This window comes from Anarrhichthys ocellatus, unplaced genomic scaffold (genome assembly GCF_004355925.1).
Source record: "Anarrhichthys ocellatus isolate YVR2014 unplaced genomic scaffold, GSC_Weel_1.0 scaffold124, whole genome shotgun sequence".
Classification (NCBI taxonomy): domain Eukaryota; kingdom Metazoa; phylum Chordata; class Actinopteri; order Perciformes; family Anarhichadidae; genus Anarrhichthys; species Anarrhichthys ocellatus.
The window spans coordinates 507,103-526,708 of NW_022280154.1; the positions used below are offsets into that span (position 1 = coordinate 507,103).

The 19,606-nt window shown below is 41.9% G+C and overlaps 1 protein-coding gene across 2 annotated transcripts in view; it reads left to right on the forward strand.

The window, feature by feature from the left end:
- The window catches only part of LOC116399690 (protein phosphatase 1 regulatory subunit 29-like), a 197,707-nt gene that overhangs the window by 154,151 nt on the left and 23,950 nt on the right, over nt 1-19,606 (forward strand). The window lies entirely within an intron of this gene.

Genomic DNA, 19,606 nt, shown 5'->3' on the forward strand with positions numbered 1-19,606 from the left:
TGTGTGTGTGTGTGTGTGTGTGTGTGTGTGTGTGTGTGTGTGTGTGTAGGATGTTCCTTAAAGATCCACTCTCATGAACACGGTATCGCAAGAATACTTGGAGGGTATTTTGTTTGAATTTGGCATGAATGTCCACATGGACTCAATGATGAACTGATTACATTTTGGCAGTCAAAGATTACTGTGACCTCATAAATCATGTTTTTGGCCATAACTCAATAATTCATATGTATCATGACAATTTAACACAAATGATGAGATACAATTTTAGACGCAGATCTAAATTTCACCTTCATTGGCAGCAGCATACAATCACAAGGCGTTGATTCTAATGGGGTCCTTTTATTGGATAGCCATCATTAGAGAGGTGACAGGTGGTGAAGTGAGAGAGGGTGTTGTGGTCCATGAAACCCATGAGCCAGTATCTTTGTTCTGACCAAGGTAGATGACTATCCAGGACTGAGTCAAGCAATGTTGCACTTTTTTACTAGCTGAGTACACGATAAATGAATTGGTGAATATTGAATAGAGAAGTGGCCCCAGACGATCTCCTTGTAGAACTCCAGAGACGAGGCAGCATGGGTAAGGATAGCTCCAATTAGTGTGAACTCTTTGTGTATTGACTGTTGTTCTATGAAGGAGAACCAGAGTGAATAAAGCCTTATTGTTATCCATTGTTTATCTCAGTGTTCCTTCTTCAAGCTTACTACGTTCACAGTCGAGAACAACGTAGATCTATTTTCTGGTGGATCAATACGGCCACTACTTATGGTGAGGGCTGTGGCCTTCAAATCAAAATATACACAGTGATGCACTTTCACAGCTTTTTGTAGAAAAGTCGAGACCCTTTTTTCCTTTTAATAGCTGCCACTTGTAATAGCTTTTGTAAAATGGCAATCTGCCACCAGAGCACAGCGAGATTTACTGGAACTCTGGATTGTTAATTCTTCTTTTTTTAAATTTGGCTCATTTAGGCAGCTGGAAACAGCCATTCATATGAAATGGCAATATTGAAACCAACCATCTTGATACTTCCTTAAATCAACTGCAGTGCTGTTCATAAGGTCTTGTGGGTGAAAGGAGACGTTAATATCCGAAGAGCCATTCGTGACATGTGTTTGAAGAGCCTATTGGAACACAATGAACAGCTGTCTGGAATGATGCTATACTGTGTATTTCACCGATATGAACACCAGAGCATCATCACAGAGGAAATTACAGCGTTAAGATTACCATGAAAAGGTTTGTCAGTGCTTTAGTCACAGGAAACACATTTGTTATGTTTTTGTTTAGCACCAGAGGATCTTGTCTAGCAGAATGGCAGGTCACCAAGAGTGCACCCAAATGTATATTATGTCACTGTTGTTTATTAGGTTTACTTGCAGTTGGGTGCTGTGAAATGATCGGATTCAATATAAAAATGCAACGAGGATGATGTTAAAATCAGCACCATATCTCTCCGTAGCATTATCCCAATGAACCGTTTCTGGTCCTGTGTGAAATTTGCAAACTATGTGGACATTGCATTAACAGATTCCAGAAAGAACCCAAATTGACAAAAAGTTACTGCAGTGTTTGTCAGCTCCCCATCGCCTCTGTCTTGTCTTTTGTCTTTATTCATTGCTTGGTCGTGATTTCGATGCCTGCTAATGAGCGTCATCCGAGCCGCTGTCTGCTTATCACTCAGAGATTATTCATTACGCCGGCATGAATATTCAACACCGTCCTCTATCCCTGCAGCGCTTGGATTATTGATGGGCTGCTTATTGGGTTTTCTCTTTCTAGTGTGACAGCTTCATAACAGCCTCACCTGAGCTCTCTGATAAGAGGGAAAGAAAAACAGCAAAGTGATTCAGTTTATGACTTGTGTTGAAATGTGCAGCAGGAAGTTCTAGGCTCATCCCAATCTCCACACTCCCGGACTTTGAGGCACGCTCCTGTAAAGAGCATGAGGGTTTAGCTCTCTCTCAGACACTTTGAGCCCTTTAGGAACACTTTCCATAAAGTCCGCATTTCTGCACAATCTACCTAATGGAACTACCCACAATTCTTAGCAATGTGGCGTTAAACACGGGGTTACCAGTGGAAGCCAGAGACATAAAAACAGATAAACAAGCCCTCACACTCAACCATTTAACAGGTGACGTCAGTTAAGTCCCTGAGGGTTCCGGGATCAAGGCTTTAGGGGGGACACTGGGATTGGGCCTTTGTCTTCACATAGATTGTCCTTTTTAACCAAAGGCCGCAGGTCTTTACAGCCAACACTTGTTCACAACTGATCGTTGCAGTGGTTTGGTTTTTAGATACTTTAGGGGTTGCCTCGGTAGAATAATTCACCCCGGACTGCAGCTGATTTAATTTCCAGCCCTGCTTTCGGTTGTGTAATTGATCCCCCTGAGGAGACGTTTTTGCTGCAGTATTTAGCTCGCAAGATAAATTATGAATCAGGCGAGTGAAATGCCCTTTGCACAGTATAATGGTCGGTTATGAATATAAGAATTACCCTCATTCACTGTCGGTATGAATGAATTTGGAGTGTTGTCCACCTGTAGCCTCAGGCGGTGTCTTTACCTGAGCCATTTGCTCGTACTCTCAGTAGCGAGTTCACTTTGAAGATTTCATGCTAGCTGGATTAGATTTGAAACCTGTGACTGTTCCATCAATGATTCACTTGCAGAGCTCCAGGGCATATAGCTGTGTGTGTGTGTGTGTGTGTGTGTGTGTGGGAAACTGATGCCTGTGTTTGTGCACATGTAAGAGTGTGTGTGTGTGTGTGTGTGTGTGTGTGTATATGTCTCTTTTGATGCACACGTAAACAAGATCATCTGTCATGCAGCTTAAGCCTCGGTCCGTACACACACAAGCAGTGAATCATCTTCATAGTAATGATGGCGCTTGGTGCGATAGCTTGGCTCTCGTATAAAGCTCAGCCAATGAGGAATTCAGATCATACAGCCACTCGACGGGTACCCGTCTCTGCCAAACACAGTCTGAGATTACTCTGTGTCTGTGACACTGGGAAGCGGGATTGCATCTAGACGTCACAAGTACATACAGTGGAAGATGCATGCCTCGGACACATAAACAGCAACACACACGCATACAGAAACACAGAGTTTAGAGACGCACACACCTCGCAGCAACAGTGTGTGACCGCATCGAGAGGATCTCACGTTTTCAGAATACGCTTATCGGGGAGGGGTAGATATAAATAGAGACGGATGCTCTAATGTTCCCTCGTGGGGTTTGCTCTTTCACATCGTCTCCGTTTCAACGTAAAAGAGGAAATCATCCCTTTTGAAGGCTGTTAAATGATACCCTCCCATACACTAGAGAACAACTCCTACATGTGTGACTTTATTGAGTGTGCTTGCAGATGCCTTCACATGTTTTGCCAGGTTTTTGCAGGCCAAGAAGAATATACTTCACATTGTTAGGAAGGCATATGATATCCAAGGCTTCTCTTCCAAACAGCTTTTGGACAACACAGTTCAATGGCACTGAGAAATAAAGCGTATTTGTCTGTTTTCTTTTTCATGGGATTTGTTGAAAATGGCAAAAAACAACAAAATGAAAGTAAAGCTGCAAACAGCAATTTCAGGGTTCAAAAGTATGGTGATGTTTGGACAAACTGTCGTGGATTTATGGTCAAATGTGTGCCAGTCCATGCACGTTTGGAACTTATGAAGCCCCCCCCTATCGAGCAATTTAGAAATAGTTTTACACATGTGATTCAACATTATTGTGAAACATGTGCTGCGAGTTTTGGAATGATTGGACGAAGAATTTCTTATTTATAGACTTGATTTCTGTTTTATCATGCAGTTGAATGCAACTTTCAAGGTATGTTTCAGTTTCGTGATGATTGGTCCAGCTGTTGTGGAGTCTATTGATGTGCTGAGCCACGGCCTTTTGAAGTTCATTGGTTAAGATCTTTAAATAAATTTCCCCCGATACTGATCCACAGAACATTTGGAGGCAATCTGACCTAAGGTTTAGCAGATGTCAAAAATGTGCCGTCGGAGCTTGAACCCCTAATTATCGTTTAAAGTACATTTCTGATTTAAATATGAGAAGCAATCAAAAGTCTCTGAGTGAGGAGAATATTGCACAGTGAACAGATTGGATGCAGCAACATGAAGACAGCTTTAGTCTGACATGACACACAGCCTAATTTTAAGAAATGATGCAAATGCATATTACTGTATCCGAGTGATTTTATACTGGAATGCAATATATATATATATATATATATCTCACCAGCTAACTACCATAAGAACCACTCCACATATGCGTGGTCAAGGTTCTAATGGTTTAAACTAAAAGGCTTGAGTAGGTGAAAACACGACCAGTACCAAAGACTTGAGTTGCATGAGATGTGTGTAAAATTGTAAGAAAACATCAGTAGAGCCTTCGGCCGGTGTGTCACTCTGTGCTGCCGACTCAACCCTCAGCAGTGGTATTTCCAGTAATCACATGAGTGGTGAAAAACTTCCCCCGGTGCTCTGATATTTGAATGGCCGGTTCATACGGAGAAACCCCGCCTCAGGCGATGCATGCAGCAGCCCTTCAGCTGGTCCGTCCTGGAGTACAAACTCACACGGTGACGAACGCGCACACACACACACACACACACACTTGGCCTCTTGACGCACAAACAACTCCACAAATACAAGTGGCATTTGTAAAATACAGAGTGGCCCCTTGCCGTCTGATAACGGCTAACTCCACTGTAAACCCAGCCGTGTCATTATTAGTCGATTTAGATTAGTTATTAATGTTAGTAGGATATTCACAGTTCATTGCATGGAGAACTTTTGTTTTTCAGTTGACATTTAGAGACCTCACTCCGTCTGCCGGTAAGAGGTCCAGAACAAGTTTGTTTTGCTCTTTTGGCAACACATGACTTTCAAAGTTTTCTGCAAATTTTTGTTCTTTAGATTAAAATCATAATCGACCATTGTCATCAGTCAAACCCACTTGTTTTTGTGTTCATTGAGACGGAATAGTCAAGCTTTTTGTCTCTTATCCTCTAATATATACGTATTTTCAAAATATAATTTTCATCATGTTATACAACTCTCTAACTTATCTCAAAGAAGGCCTACATTGAAACATATAAACCTTTTAGCCATGTTTGATCTGTTGATTCCTGTAATATTTAGTATGGTGTCGGTCTGGATCGGTTGTGACGAGGAAGTTTGGAGATGATTCAAGCAACTTCTGTTCCACCCTTCAAAATGCAATCAGCACTCGTGTGTGAGTCCCGTTACAGATGGAAGGGATTATTCTCTTTGGCTCTAATCACTTTTGTAGTCATTGTAGATCTTTTTATTGTTTGGGCTTTTGTAAGTGTTCGGTCACTCCCACTGTTGTACGCTGACGAGGTATGAGAGTAACCTGATGTGTAATAACTTTCAGTGCTGGTCTAAAATGGCAGTGCAACGTGACATGGTGCTGCAGAAAGAGCTCTACGCTTTAGTTTAACCTATTGTCGTGGTGCATGGGGAGGTCTGTGGTGAAAACCTAACTTACTTTGCTAACGGACTACTTTTGAATCATAGAAATGTTAATTATTAAAGCCCAAATTGACTTTCCTGGACTTTTAGATGGGGTTAAATTAGATACCATGTAGTCTACATCTTTAATTCTGTACAGGGCTTAGCTTCCCTAGTTTGAAAAGACAAATATTTTCAGGCAGACAAAAACACGTTCAGTAATACAAATACTCCCACTCAGCCATGTGTATACCAGTATATATCTTAGAGACACAAATACAATTACAGACACACAATTAACTTGCAGAGCGCTTTCTTCATTGGTGTCTTACATGAGTGAACTGGTTTCATTTACAGTAGAAAACAAACCTCGGAGGGTGGAGGCAGGAAAACAAGGGACAGTCAGAAGTGCAAGAGAAGAGAGGAGATGGAGGATCAGGTAAAGCAGTACGAGTTAGAAAGAGAGAACATGCAAGAGATGTGGGGGAAAGAAGAGAAAGTAGGTGTCGAGGTAAGTAATGTTCAGGACCACTTCACGGCTTCTCAGCTCCTCTTGTCTGCTGTCATCTCCTTCCGTCGCTCGGTCCCTCTCACCATCAGTCCCTTCTCGTCTCCTGTCTCTCCACTGACCTGTCTCATGACCTTTTCCCTTTTAGAGACAGCTCCTGGTTGTTAAGCCTGACACCTCTCAGACCACAGCAGCCGTCCGTGCGTGTGGTTGTGCTTGAGAAAGCCGGGGAGACCGGGATTTAAAAAAAAAAGACAAAAACTGAATTTAAATAGAATCTTCTACATATCACTCTTCCTCCCATGTGTATCTTCACCGAGTATTCTCTAATCTCCGCATCTTCACCGAGTATTCTCTAATCTCCGTCTGCAGTCAGGCAACGTAGAAAACCTCTGATCTGTGTTGTATTAATATGGGGAGGATCAGTAAGAAGTCATCATGAGTTAATCCCATGAATGTATTCATGTGAGCTGCACCTACACTCTCTGCTGCCCCACTAACAGGCCCTCCGTCTTTCTCCAGCTTCACATTGGCACGTGAGGGAGCGAGAGAGAAGAGCACAAGGAAAGTGTACCTATGTGCTGAAGTCTGGGAGAAAAGGGAAGCTGCACTTCAGTGTATGTGTGTAAACAAAGACGGTAAGCTAAATGTGTGATGTCCAGGCAGACATGCAGAAAGTTTATGCAGATGGATTTCCCATGAGGTGGACAAGGGAGGAAACAGAACGTATTGCAAATCCCGGCAGACATATCGGAAATCTCACGAAAGGTTTGGTTTCATAGCAGCTCAGCTCTTGATGGCCAAATGGAAGGAAGAAGAAAGAAAAGAAGAGATACTGATGCCAAAGCAAAGGGAAGAAAGTTTTTCACAAGGAGTCGAAAAGAGAGAAATTTAGAAGGAGGAGGAACAACAGAACAGAGGAGTTGTCACGAATCTCGGGGTTGAAGAAGTGAGGGAAGATTCTTTCATAGAAGCTGTGGAGGGATGAAAGGAAAAAAGAAAGAGAAGAGAAGGCGCAGTGAATCACAGGGTCAAGACGTGAGGAGAGAGGGAGATACTAGAGTGAAGAAAGGAAGACGGAGGAGAGGATAGAGTCACCTAAATTGAAGCTGAGATTTTTTTTAAAGTATTTTTTGGAGGCTTGAAGGGAATCAAAGAAAAAAAAAAGAGGAGGGAAATAAATCATGAATTGTGAGCATAAGATGCTGACAGGGGGTAATTATGGAAGCTATAAAGAAATGAGAAAGGGAAAAAAAGCTACAGGGAGGAGAAGCGAAGAAGTCTTCAGGCCAAGATGAGGGATGCTGCAAAGAAATCCCCCCAAAAAAGCAAAAGGAGGAGCAGTTAATCTGGAGGCCAAGATGAAGCACAGTGGGGTGTTTATGGAAAAATACAGAGGAATAAAGAAGAGAGAAAAACTTGGGTGACCTAAAATGAACCAAAACCACTAGAATCTCCTCCCTCTGCGCTTAGTTTGGTCAATTTCAAGTTTAAAACATGTTTCAGCCCGTGTGTAAGCTAACAACTGGCCTTGACACTTCGCTAAAGCAACCAGATGTGGGCAACACGCTCTTGCATTGACAGATTAACATGTGATTTAATGAGTAGATTAAATCTGCTTCATTAAAAAAGTTTGTCTTCATTTCCCTTACCATTCCATTTCCTGTTTTTTTTTGCGGCCCGTCTCTTGTTTCATCACTTTCATTAGCGATGTTCAAACAAAAGTACTCTCATTTTGCCAGCAGCTTTAATTACTTTGGCTTCCAAAGTGGTCTCAAAGTCGGTCTGTTAGCTTTACAAGTTTAAATGTGGCTTTCTGAAACCTGAAGATGGCCTGCTTGTCAGTCTCTCTCTGCACCTTTCTCTCCCGCAGTCACTTTCCCAATTAAAATAACTTCAGTTCAAAGCTGCTACATTGGCGTGAGATAAAAAACAAAAAAAGAAGTCCATCATTTTGGAAAAGGCTTTGCAATCACTAAAACAGCGGAGCATGAGGGTTCTTTCTCTCTCGGCTGTCAGTAAGCATGGCTTCTGGTGAAATATGACTGATGTCACATCACCACGTTGGTGCTCAACTCAGTATTTGTTCTAGATTCTTTAAGATATGAATCTGTAAATCGGCTTCGCCCCGCTCCATTTGGGCAACACCCCAGCACACGTGGTCATGTGGCCTGCACGTTGGTGCAGTGGAAAGCACTATCGCTTCACAGCAAGAGCTTTAGCCGCAAGACCTCAAATGCGGCAAAGATCACGGACGGATTTTTCTTCTCCCGGCACACCGAGGAGGACACAGAAAACAAGGTTTTGAATTAGCTTTTTGTGAAAGAGAAAGTATGCCAAAAATACCCACAGTTGGATCATATGCATTTCAGTGAAGATCTGAGAATTAATAAGAATTTGTATACTGGAAGAAGGTCACAAGTTTCATCTCAACACAAAGCGCTGTTGGATTGCTGCGAGGAGACGGTCCAGCGTCCATAATTCTGTTTGAGCTGTTGCCGACGAGGATCTGAATCTGAGTAGAAGCTGCCAATGTTCCAATAAACAAAGTCCTAGAAACTCTGAATCAGATCTGCATTTATATCACAGGTGGATTTGATTGCTGATTCTTTTTACTTCTAGTATTTGTGGAGTTCATGTTGGGTTCTGATTTGGTTAAACTCTTTATTTTTTGGTTCTTCTTCTGTGTCCGTTTATCTCCCTTTCCCTCACCACTCTCTCTCTCTCCACTTTTACTCATCATGCTAAAGCTGCACAATCATATAAAATGGAATTACCAATAATTCAGCCTGCTCACGCCCGTGCTTTGATGTTTGAACAGCTTTTATGTCCCGTCGCTCTGTTATTCCCTCCTTATCGCTATATTGTCCTACATTAAATCCATTACTCCAACGACCCTTTTTAAAAAAAAATAGTTTTTAAGCAAAGTTCCACATGGTATTAATATGGTCACATGCATTCGATAGCGGAAGCTGTGAAGTGCAAATGGTGTATCCGGCTAACTGTGACGCAGGTGGTGCAGCCTGAGAGGGGTTTGTTGAGTGGAGGGTGAGGTGTAGAGTGCAAAAGACTCCGCTGCAACGTAATATACGCAACAGAATAAAGCGTCTCCCGTTGTTTTCTGTTCAGACCTGCACAGCAGCAGTGGCGAGGCATCATATGATGAAGATGAAGATGATGATGGTGAGGTGTGAGGCCATGCTGGCCTGCAACAGTTTGAGCTGTTGATGCCCCAGAAAAGCTGTTTTATTTTTGGTCAGAACTCACTTCCGTCTCAAATCTCAGCTCTCTGCGTTTCTCTTCTTAGTGATGACTCATTGTTTTTGTGTGACGATGCGTGAGTTCACTTTACTGATAGAGCACATACATCGTCTGACGAATTCAAGTGTGGCCAGCTATATTGTCGCCGTTGAAGTGTTGCTCAAGCGTTCGTTGACATTGTAATGTTGTTAAATAGCTGTGAGAACTGGCTAAAAGCATTTATTGTACATGGAACGGAACAGGGTAAAACTAAAACATATAATTGACTTGATGACTCCACTTTATTTCAGTGCTGATTAAATAAATTGCAGTGTCGGGTGTCGGGTTGTTGCTTCACGTCACCGGCTTCCTTCAAAAATGACTTGCAGCCTCCTGCTGTGTCGCTCGTAGTGTGAACACATCATAGGTGGACTCACCTTAGTGAGGGATGTCTGTTACTGGTACTGGACTACAGAAACCCAAGGCCAGTACAGGGGAGACACTGTAGCCTCTGGAACCAGTGAGGGGTTTTATGGTGGAGCCGCCGGTACGCCACAACTGAACAACTGAATCCTTCATTAAGAGAGTTACAAAATGCAAAGACGGTGAGAGAAACACTCACCAAAGCCTTTAATTTAGCAACGGACACAAGATGGGAAAAGGTGCCACATACGAGCTTTTTGGTCATTTTTTAAATCTTACAGTTGAATCAAAGATGACTCTTAAGGTATGTTTTATTGTGTGTGTGTGTGTGTGTGTGTACGTACAACTAATGGAGACTGAGGACCAAAATGGAAAATCTCTAATTTAGTTGAAAAGTTTTATATTTTAGACATTCACTGTTGACCAACAAAAAAGACCAAAAAGGACAGGCACCCAGTCTCAAATCAAAGGTTTTGTCTTTTCTAAATATACTAGAAGATAAATACTAGAGGGAGAATAAAAGCCTAAAAATCACACGGCTAAAATCTCCACTTCCTCCTCTAAAGGCTCCTCCCCCCCTCGTTATTCATCTCAGACAGATACAGCCTCGTGAGGAATGATGTGTTTGCATTTGGCGCTGCCACGCATTTAGCAGGACAAGACAGAACGCCTCAGTCTGTTTAAATGCAATTACGGTGACTGATGACTCTCAACCTGGACCCCATCGTGTCCCTGTGTCTATCGGCGTGTCCTCGCCCCTGCGTCTCTACTTCCTGCGCTCGTGCGTGTGCTGAGGAGTCGAAGCCGTGCTCGTCCCTGGTGTGTCCCGATGTTTTCGACCGTTATCTCTGGCTGTGAGACAGACCGAAGTGATCGCTTTGATCCGACTCGATTGGCGGTGACACTTTTGTGGGGAGCACTCAGCTTTACGGTGCCAGCTCCTCGTTTGATGTGAAAGTGACGATATTGCTGACGGGCTGATGCTTGTGTACAATTGTCAGAATGCTGTTCTCACACAGTATGTAGTCGTACGACAATGGTGCCAACGTTGCAGACAGTCTTATGGACCTTTACCAGCCCCGACAGCCACGCTGGTTTTGTTATCACCTTGTGAGTCTGTGTGAGTGTGGTCCGAGCAAGGGTGCCAGAAGTAGTGGGGCAGGAAGTGGCCCCTGTCCCGGCGGTGCGGCTGGTGTGATCCCTTTTCAAGACGGTCTCTAATTCGTCTTTCCTTCCAATGCAATCCAGTCTCCTACAAAATTCCATTCCTAGAATCTGAAACTGCATTCTCAAATATGTTTTGAGGGGAACGATTGTTTAGCTGGATTACTGTCGCAAAGTGAAACGTAACAAAAAAGCATCAAAACTACTTGAAAAATGATGGTTTGGTCCATTATTTGAGTTTCGTCTGTAACTTAAATAATAGGTCTTCGTTGACTTTTGGTTATGGGACACGAACAGCGGCCTCCTGAATGAATGTCCTGTGTTTGTTTGACCTACTCATCCTCTCTGCTTTCCTCCCTACGGATTACAAAACTAAATATAAGAGTCCACACGTATACCACATAACGTTCAATAACAGTCGCTAGATGTACTACTTCACTTGCTCCGACCGAATGCAAAAACGTTGCCTTTCAGTGTCACAATCTGTGGTTGGCAGAAAGAAACGATGCCAACACCAACAGGTTTTTTCCTGGCGACGAAGCTGATCTAATTACACAAAACCAATATATTCAACTTCATTTAGAGAGGAAGAAAGCTTCTGTGTGACGGCTCATCAGATACCTTCAGTACAATATGGATAACATGCACAGTATAATGAATGGAAGAGCTCAAGGAACTGTGATGGTGACACATTTTCAGTCTGTATGGTGTATGTTGGTGTAAGCGGCAGATAGGAAATATATACCATGTAAGCATGTATTGAGTTTCTGGTGAGGGCTGTCACTTTCCCCCTGAGGTATGTACAGTGTTTTGTTTTTTGATGAACCTTTAAATTATCATGTGAATAAGTTATTTCTGAGCCAGGCACAACATAGAAGAGGGTGGCACTTCCACTGGAAAGCTTCCATGTGTGAATGTGTGCAACCATTCCCTCCTGGTGTAACTGCAAACAAAAAAAAAAAGAGAAAAACAACTATAGTAGCTATTCATAGTGGATTATTGTTGTTGGGCTAACCTGTTGGAATAACGGAGAGGCTGAATGAAAACTGATGAATGAGTTCATGCTACAAACCCTCTTCTATTCCACCTTGCTGTCATCTGTTATCCCTTTTCTGCCTGACTCTCTCTCTCTCTCCCTGTGTATTACTCTCTCTTTTCCTAATTCCACTTCTACCCCTTGCTGCTTCCCTCCCAGGCAAGGAAGTGCATCTCCCATGGAGGGCTGCTTCTTCAACACACCTGCTGAGTAGAGCTGCAGGGGAGAGCTTCTGCATGGCTTTTTAAAAGTAATTAAGACACAGAGGCATAGCAGAAGTCTACCGGCGGCACACATACACAAACGCACATACTGTACTGTACGCACACAAGCACAGCAAGTCACTATAATGAAGGCTGTTGCGTTATTGGTGACTGTGTACATTTAGATTTAATGCATTCTCTGCCAAACTGAAGAATCTCATTACTTGCCCACATGTGTGCGAGCGTCTTGCTATACTCGTGAGGTCTGAGGTATAGAAATCTGAGCATGGGCGTCCAATCAGCTCTGATGAAAAGCTGAGGATTATTTAGAAGAGGCAAGAAACATTGCTGTTGATTTTGTTGAATGTGATTATGTTCAAATCTGTGAGTGAAATCCAAGACCAATACCTCAAAGCGTATGCCAATATCGGACTACGTTATACTTCCATCCACTACATTCCTCCCGGTGTCAAATTAGGCAATCATAAATTCTTGGAAATGCAGACTCCGCCTTGGACCCTGACCAATCATAGCTCGGCAATCATTTCTATTAAGGTTTCCAACTCATTTGGTCCTCACAAAGATAGAAGAACACACACACTCTCGTTGTACAGTAGAATGAAACGGGCCCTGCCTCCGGTATATACTCTCACTGTCACTCACAAGTTATTAAGGAAGATGGCTTTGGGCATGCCTCAGGGCTGAGTTTATGCGAACTCAACTAAGCATGGTAGAGCCTCATCCAGAGACACAGCGGGAACATCAGACTGGAAGAGACTCTCACTGGTTCCATGGTAATCAAACAAGCCTAAACAGCATCCATATTTCAGATCAAAGGCCTTTACACACTGGGGGCGTGACGAATAAACGACACAAAATGCAAAATACTCACCTGCAATAAATAAAAGAAAATGGCAGAGCACAGCACTGGTTATGGCTTTGCCTCAAAAGCTCAGATCTGGCCCTCTTTACTCATAAACAGTGTAACGACAGCATCATTGACCCCCTGCTCTCTCAGCTCTTCTGTATAGAACCCCCCATGTACATAACTTGCTGTGTTAAACATCCATGCTCGTCTCTGGGGGCTGCTTAAACTTGTTCTAGGACATTTAGGAAATCACTGACTCGGGTAAGTGTAAATGAGGCAGGTTACGTTTAAGTGGGTAAGTCAATTCCGTAAATTGGACATCATTGTAGAATTGGTGATGTTTAATAGTCCATCCAAGGACTTAAGGTCCCAATTAACTGACGCTTTTTTTCTGTAGAGATTAGGTCCAATAAATATTCCACAGCTGGATTTGAAAACATTTTGCTCTTTAGATGTTTTCAGAACCCCAATTTAACTTTTGCCATCATAATCTGCTTTTAATGTTTGATTTGATCTCCATTCAATTCAATGTGCAGGAAAGAAGTAGAGACTGGATCGCTGTTATCTAATTTTAATACTAGATTTAAATACCACAAAGACACTGTTGTTGAAAGATTCATAACCTTCTTAATTATTGTTAGAGGATATTTTACTGACCTGTAATATAGTTGATGAATGCCTCTTCTGTTTACCTTTGTGAAAAGTAAAACTATTTTTACTACGTCATTGTAAGTAGCATTGGTTTTTTTTCTGCGGGCAGGAGAGTCCACGGAGGGATTGGAAAAGGGTACAAAGAGGGGAGAGGGAGGAAGAAAGGAGTAGAAGTTCAGTCGATGCCGGCGTTGGCCACAGGGTGTTCTTTATTTCTCCGGTCCCAGGACAGGGCCGGGCAAACAGCAGCACCGTGGGATTAAAAACAATCAACAATTAAATAAAAGCTGTACAAAAGTCTGTAAAAAATGTTTAAAAATGGTGAATTTAAGAAGGTTCATTAAGGAAGAAGAAGAAAGAGAAAATAGAGAGAGTGCAAGCCAGTGACCTTTACAATTAAAACATTGTTATCAGGTGAGAGTCCATTAAAAACAAAAAAACAAAAAAGATGCCCGTAGTGGGATTAAAAACGGGGAACTCACGGCACTTTGTGGGACCAGATGAGATGCGGTCCAACGTAAAACTCTAAAAAGTGAGTTTAATAATTTAAAAGGCCGTGAACAGCACGGTTTAAAATCCGGAGAAGAGAAGTTTGAGTGAGTCCGAGTCTCTTCGGTGTGCACACACTGGTAAAAATGTTGTTAGACTCACTGTTCCGACATCATTTCCCGGAAAGCTCCTGTGCTGGAATTGTTGGAGGGCGTCCTGTGATTAAAAAGGCAATCTCTAACCTTTCTTAGAACAATTACATTGTTTTAAAGGTTTAAAAACTTGCCATAAAAAGGTTAAAGGTGAATAAATTTCCTTGGAAGGTTAAAAGAGAATAAATTAGAATAAAATCCCGACGTTTCGCCGTTGAGGCTTCTTCAGGAGAGTAGGGTTTGGCCACCTGTTCATCAATGACTTTAAAGGAAATATTTGGGTCTGGACCAAACTCCGTTGATTTGGGATTGGTCCAACCTGTCACCTGTTTGTTCAACTAAGAACATGTGACCTGGTGGGATTTAAAGGTATAGTACAAAAGTGGAGATTTAAGAGAAAAAAAGGCATAGTAAAAGCACGAGAGAAAGGGGACTGTTTATATAATAAGTTTGAACAGTCAAGGATAAAATATAGTGTGGATTTGTAGAATACAAAATAAGAAAATGAAAAAAGGTTAAAAATAAGAAATACAAATAAAAAAGGGGATCTAAACACAAGGTAGAGGTGGTTAAGATTAGGATTAGCATCCCTCAGGATTTTTATTTTCATGCCCAGGTTAAAAAGCAATGACTGATCATCATTGATGTAGTTGCAACACAAAGAGGGAGATGGGTGTCATTGGAAACCAAGGAGAGAAGAGAAAGCCAGACACAAACAATAGAGTCATGTAAGCATGGGGACTAACGGCAGACCAACTGAAAGATGGCGGATATACTGTATGCACAGGATTTGAAGGAGCGGTGCAGCTGCTTCATGAAAGCTTGAAAGGAAAAGAGAGAGGAGACGGCAGCGAGAAAAATGGATTTGAAGGAAACAGTGCAGCAGCTTTGAAGGGAAAGCAGGCAGGCTGGCTGGTTGGCAAGCTGGGAAGCAAAGATAGTGCTAATAGGCCTAAATTCTCAGCTCCGCGTCCATGGTGCTACCCACACTGGTACCTGGCTGGTTGGCCGATCAACGGATGGACCTGCTGTCCGTCTGACGGGTTAGGTATTTGATTGGTTGACTGTTGGGCCTGCTGACTGATGGACTGGATTGATGGCTCACAAACTGATCTTTGGTCTGTCTGTCTGTCTGTCTGACGGACTGAAGATGGATTTCCTGGATGGTTTAATGGATTCTGAATCACTAGCTGATCCCTTGACTGACAAACTATAGTAAAATCTGTTGGGTGTCATGTTCTCCAGCACTTCCCTCTATACTGTCTTGTCTTTCGGTAGAAGGGTTCATGGCCTGGGTGCTACTGTTGTCTTCCTTGCGGAGACAGGATTTCAGCATCCTTTACCCTACCAGTACTGAAATCACATCCTAATAATACTTATGAATGATCTGGTTACCCCTTTTGAGGACCAAAATTCGGTTTGCAGATGGTTGTCCCTACATTTCCTTCACACTTACAGTACAGCAAGCATTTATAGCACTCATAATAATATCAAGGCAAACGCTGCAATTCCTCTAAGATGAAGTAGAAGCTAAAAAAAATGAACAAAAGTGGGTAAATTGACTTTTGAAAAAATCGTTAAACTCCTTTTTGGAAACTTAACAAAATCGTTCCTATTTTGTTAGATTGTGTCGACAATCAGGCCCAAAACAACTGTTTCATGAATGGAGCGGTAGGATAGAGTTCACTTCATTTGGATGAGAAAAATACGGTGGCAATGAGCACCCAAAGTGATCAAGTAAACTCTGTATCCCCTCAAAGATTTTGCACGATATTAGAATTCAGAGGGCAGCCAGTGACTGTGTTCCAAAGCTTTACTGTCACCATGAATCTTGGCTGAAATCACTCACCCTCGGGATGAAAATGGAGCATCCAAATTATTTGATGCAAACAAAAATGTGCTTCTTTAATTATCTGGAAAGTAATTGTGGCTCATAAATCCCAGACCATTCTTGCTCAAGGAGAACTTTTAGTTATAAACTGCAAAAGACGTATTGGATCTTGAAAGTTCATGGTTGGAATCACATGCAATGCGTAACAAAGCCAGTGCAGCCATTCAATGATGGATGGGATGCCATGACAATAGGTCCACCTATCCATGGTGCCGAATGCATTGTGGTTTTAAGTGAAATGTCTCAACAACAATCAGATGGATTGCAATGAAGTTTGGTAGAGACATAAACACCCCCCTGAGGATGTACTATAATCACTTTGTGTTCCCTTGAAAGTTGAGGTTCATTTAGCCATCAAACATTTGAAACTGTTTAACAGAAGAGAAAATTATTTTAATATAAAAAAATAAAGATTTTTGACATATTTGGCGTACAACTAGAGATAAATAACAATAATTGCCGCTACACAGGTTTAAACCGAGGAAAATGTTTTTCTTAATACGCATCCTTGTGTAGATTTACTGAGAAAGTGTAATAAAAACATAAAGTACTTAAAGAAGCACTCTATTTCTGCTTCCATAGGACTGCAATTTACTTTCAGAGGGTGTCTGTGTTGTGCTATCATTAAATGGGAACTTTAATGATAGTACAGTTTGATGTTTTAAGATCCCTTTAATTTGCAGAATAAAGGAAAATACACTAACTTTCCAACTTTCCTCAAATCAAACTGTGCCTGTGAGGTTTCTGTGGACGTGGATGTGAAGTTTTTTAAAGCTTCCATTACCTATAAACAGTGAATCCCTGTTGTATTAACACTTGATATAATAAAAAGAAATCAAACTACAGCAGATTATTACTTTCAACATCAATCTAAGATCTGTAAAATCCTAAAGTATCCTGGGATTTGAGGACAAACACACTAGTTTTACTTTGGGAACTTTCCATTTGTTTTCTGTGACCTGACATCATTAGCGTTGTTTGTCAGATAAAAAGCTTTAATTAAAGCTGAGCTAACAGGGACAATAATTAAACACAAAGAGAGCCGGGTTCGGAGGAGGAAGGGGGGGTGAAGGCTGTCTCATCCTCTGGCTTCTTGACAAAATAAAATCAATGGCAAGAATGTGATAAAAGCACGAGGAGGGGGATCTGATAGCACACACAAGGTGTCAGGTTGTGTTTTGGCAATGAAGCATATTCATTTGTGTTTCTAGTTGAAAGGGAGCGGAGATAAAAAAAAAAAAAAAGACGGGACAGAAAAGAGGAGAAAGAAGAAGACAGACAGATGGAGAGAGAGACAGGAGAATGACCCAGATGATAAAATAGACTGGATTAGTGTGGTCATGATCATTACAGCATTATAAAGTACAAAAAGCTGATCTTGGTAGTCGTGACTGGACTCGGCTGGAAACAACTAGCTTTGAAATGAGTCCTGACTGACTCGTCTTTCATGTTTGCAGCCCAGCAAACACCACGTCAAGGTAGCAGTCATGTCGTATCAGATACGCTGGAAATATGAGCTGCCGACGGGGGGAAACGGTAATAACAAGGACACATTTCATATTTTTTTTAGCGGTCTCCAAAGATCTTCTTAAATTGCTAAAGTGTGCCAGAGACTTTGGTGCATTCCTTTGGTCCATATCCAAACAAGGATATGGAGTGTTGTATCCCTACATGGGGAATGTAGACCTGCAGTTGTCTTCAAAGTGTGAGAAGAGAAGGAATTCAGAAACGGGTTGAAAGAGAGGACAACGAGTGGCCGGTATGATCACGCTCCAATTCGTCGTTTGATAAATAATTAATTTTACTTGCTTCTTTTCATCACAACGTGACACAAACTAATGCTCAAATTCACACACACACACACACACACACACACACCTACAGACACACACACACATCAGTAAACTAAATCAGCTTCAAAGCTGAACACATAACACTTTATTAAAGAGTGACTTTCATAATTATCAAAGGGTCATATGAGCTCTTGTTCCACCGGGCTTTTGTGAGAACGACATTGGCGCTGGGTCAAAAGGCAAATTGAAGGCCTGTGGTGGAGGAATTGAATTGTCAATATCAATTCCATGGAGGAGTTTGAAGAGAGGACTGAGGGATGCTTCGGGGTGTGTTTCTGCAGAAATGAGAAGTGACTGGGAGGCTAACCGAGGTACAGGTCAGGACGGAGGACGAGGAGGAGGAAGCGGACAAGGACGGGCTCTTAGGGATGGGCCACTTAAACTGAGGCGTCCAACGTTGGCATCCATTACTCCCGAGGAGATCGGGTTGCATCATGTCATTGCTTCCTTACGGCCGGTTATCTTTTCTTCATCTGGCCGAGACGACCTGAAAGGCCAAGAGGGAAATGGAGATATAGGGAGAACTTAAAGTAGCAATCTCGAAGATTTTCATTTAAATACATGTCTGTGGGGTCTTTCTATCGCTGAAGGAGGTAACACAATGGTGATTGAGCCTGTGGCCCGCTGATGAAAGTATTGCAATGTTTATATTTGCAGTATTACAATCTGGATGGCATTCCCTGAAGAAAAATGCTATTTTACAGTTTTTCTCCGTTGTATACACACAAAAGATGGAACTATGCACACAGTTCTGAAAGCTTGAAGCTCATGTATCAACAAAAAAGACTCCAGACTGCAAAGATTAATTCTCTAAATCAACGAGGACTGATATCTGAAGGAGTGCCACTTTAAGAACAGTCTATTCCACAGTTGCTCCTATCCATTCATGTCGTGGCTCGATAACTTTCCTCCTGGGAGGAAATCAAAACTTTGGAAACAAATTAAAAGAGTGGGAGCTGTGGTGATGAGATGCATCATATTTTATGCTGGATTAGAGCCTAATCCACGGCTAATCCCTCGAGAGAGGTAAATAGCTAAATGTCAGCTAGCATCCTGTTAAACATGCAAATTACAACAGCCCTCCTCTGTCTTCCACTTAGCCCGTCTCTCAGTCTCCCCCCTATATAACTGCAGCTATTACATTTTTATTGTTTCATTATGCACCTCGAAGTTGAAATAATAGAACCGAGGCTGTAAACCGGCGAACCTTGTAAACAATGACAAAACCAAAGAAAAGCGCTGTTGCTTTCATAGTCTTGGCAATTTCCATTTTTATTGGTGCATCATATGCTAATGTGTGAAAACCAGCTGCAATTCATCCTCATTGGAAACTGCTATTTTCAAAAAAACCTGGTTTCATTTGAAAAGTCAAAATATATTTCTCTGGGCTTTATTAAGAGTAAATTAAATAATCATGTGAGTTAATGGATGTATTACCACGGTGCATTACCTTGAAGGGATCAGGCAGCATGGGGATTAGATTCATATACCTTTCTCTTTCACAGTGCTTTTAGAAATGCGACCTAAACTCAATTAATTCAAAACCATTTGGGGATATGTGAACGGTATAACAATTTTCTGCATACTCTTAATCGTTTTGTCATTATCACTATTAATGTTGATATCCCCC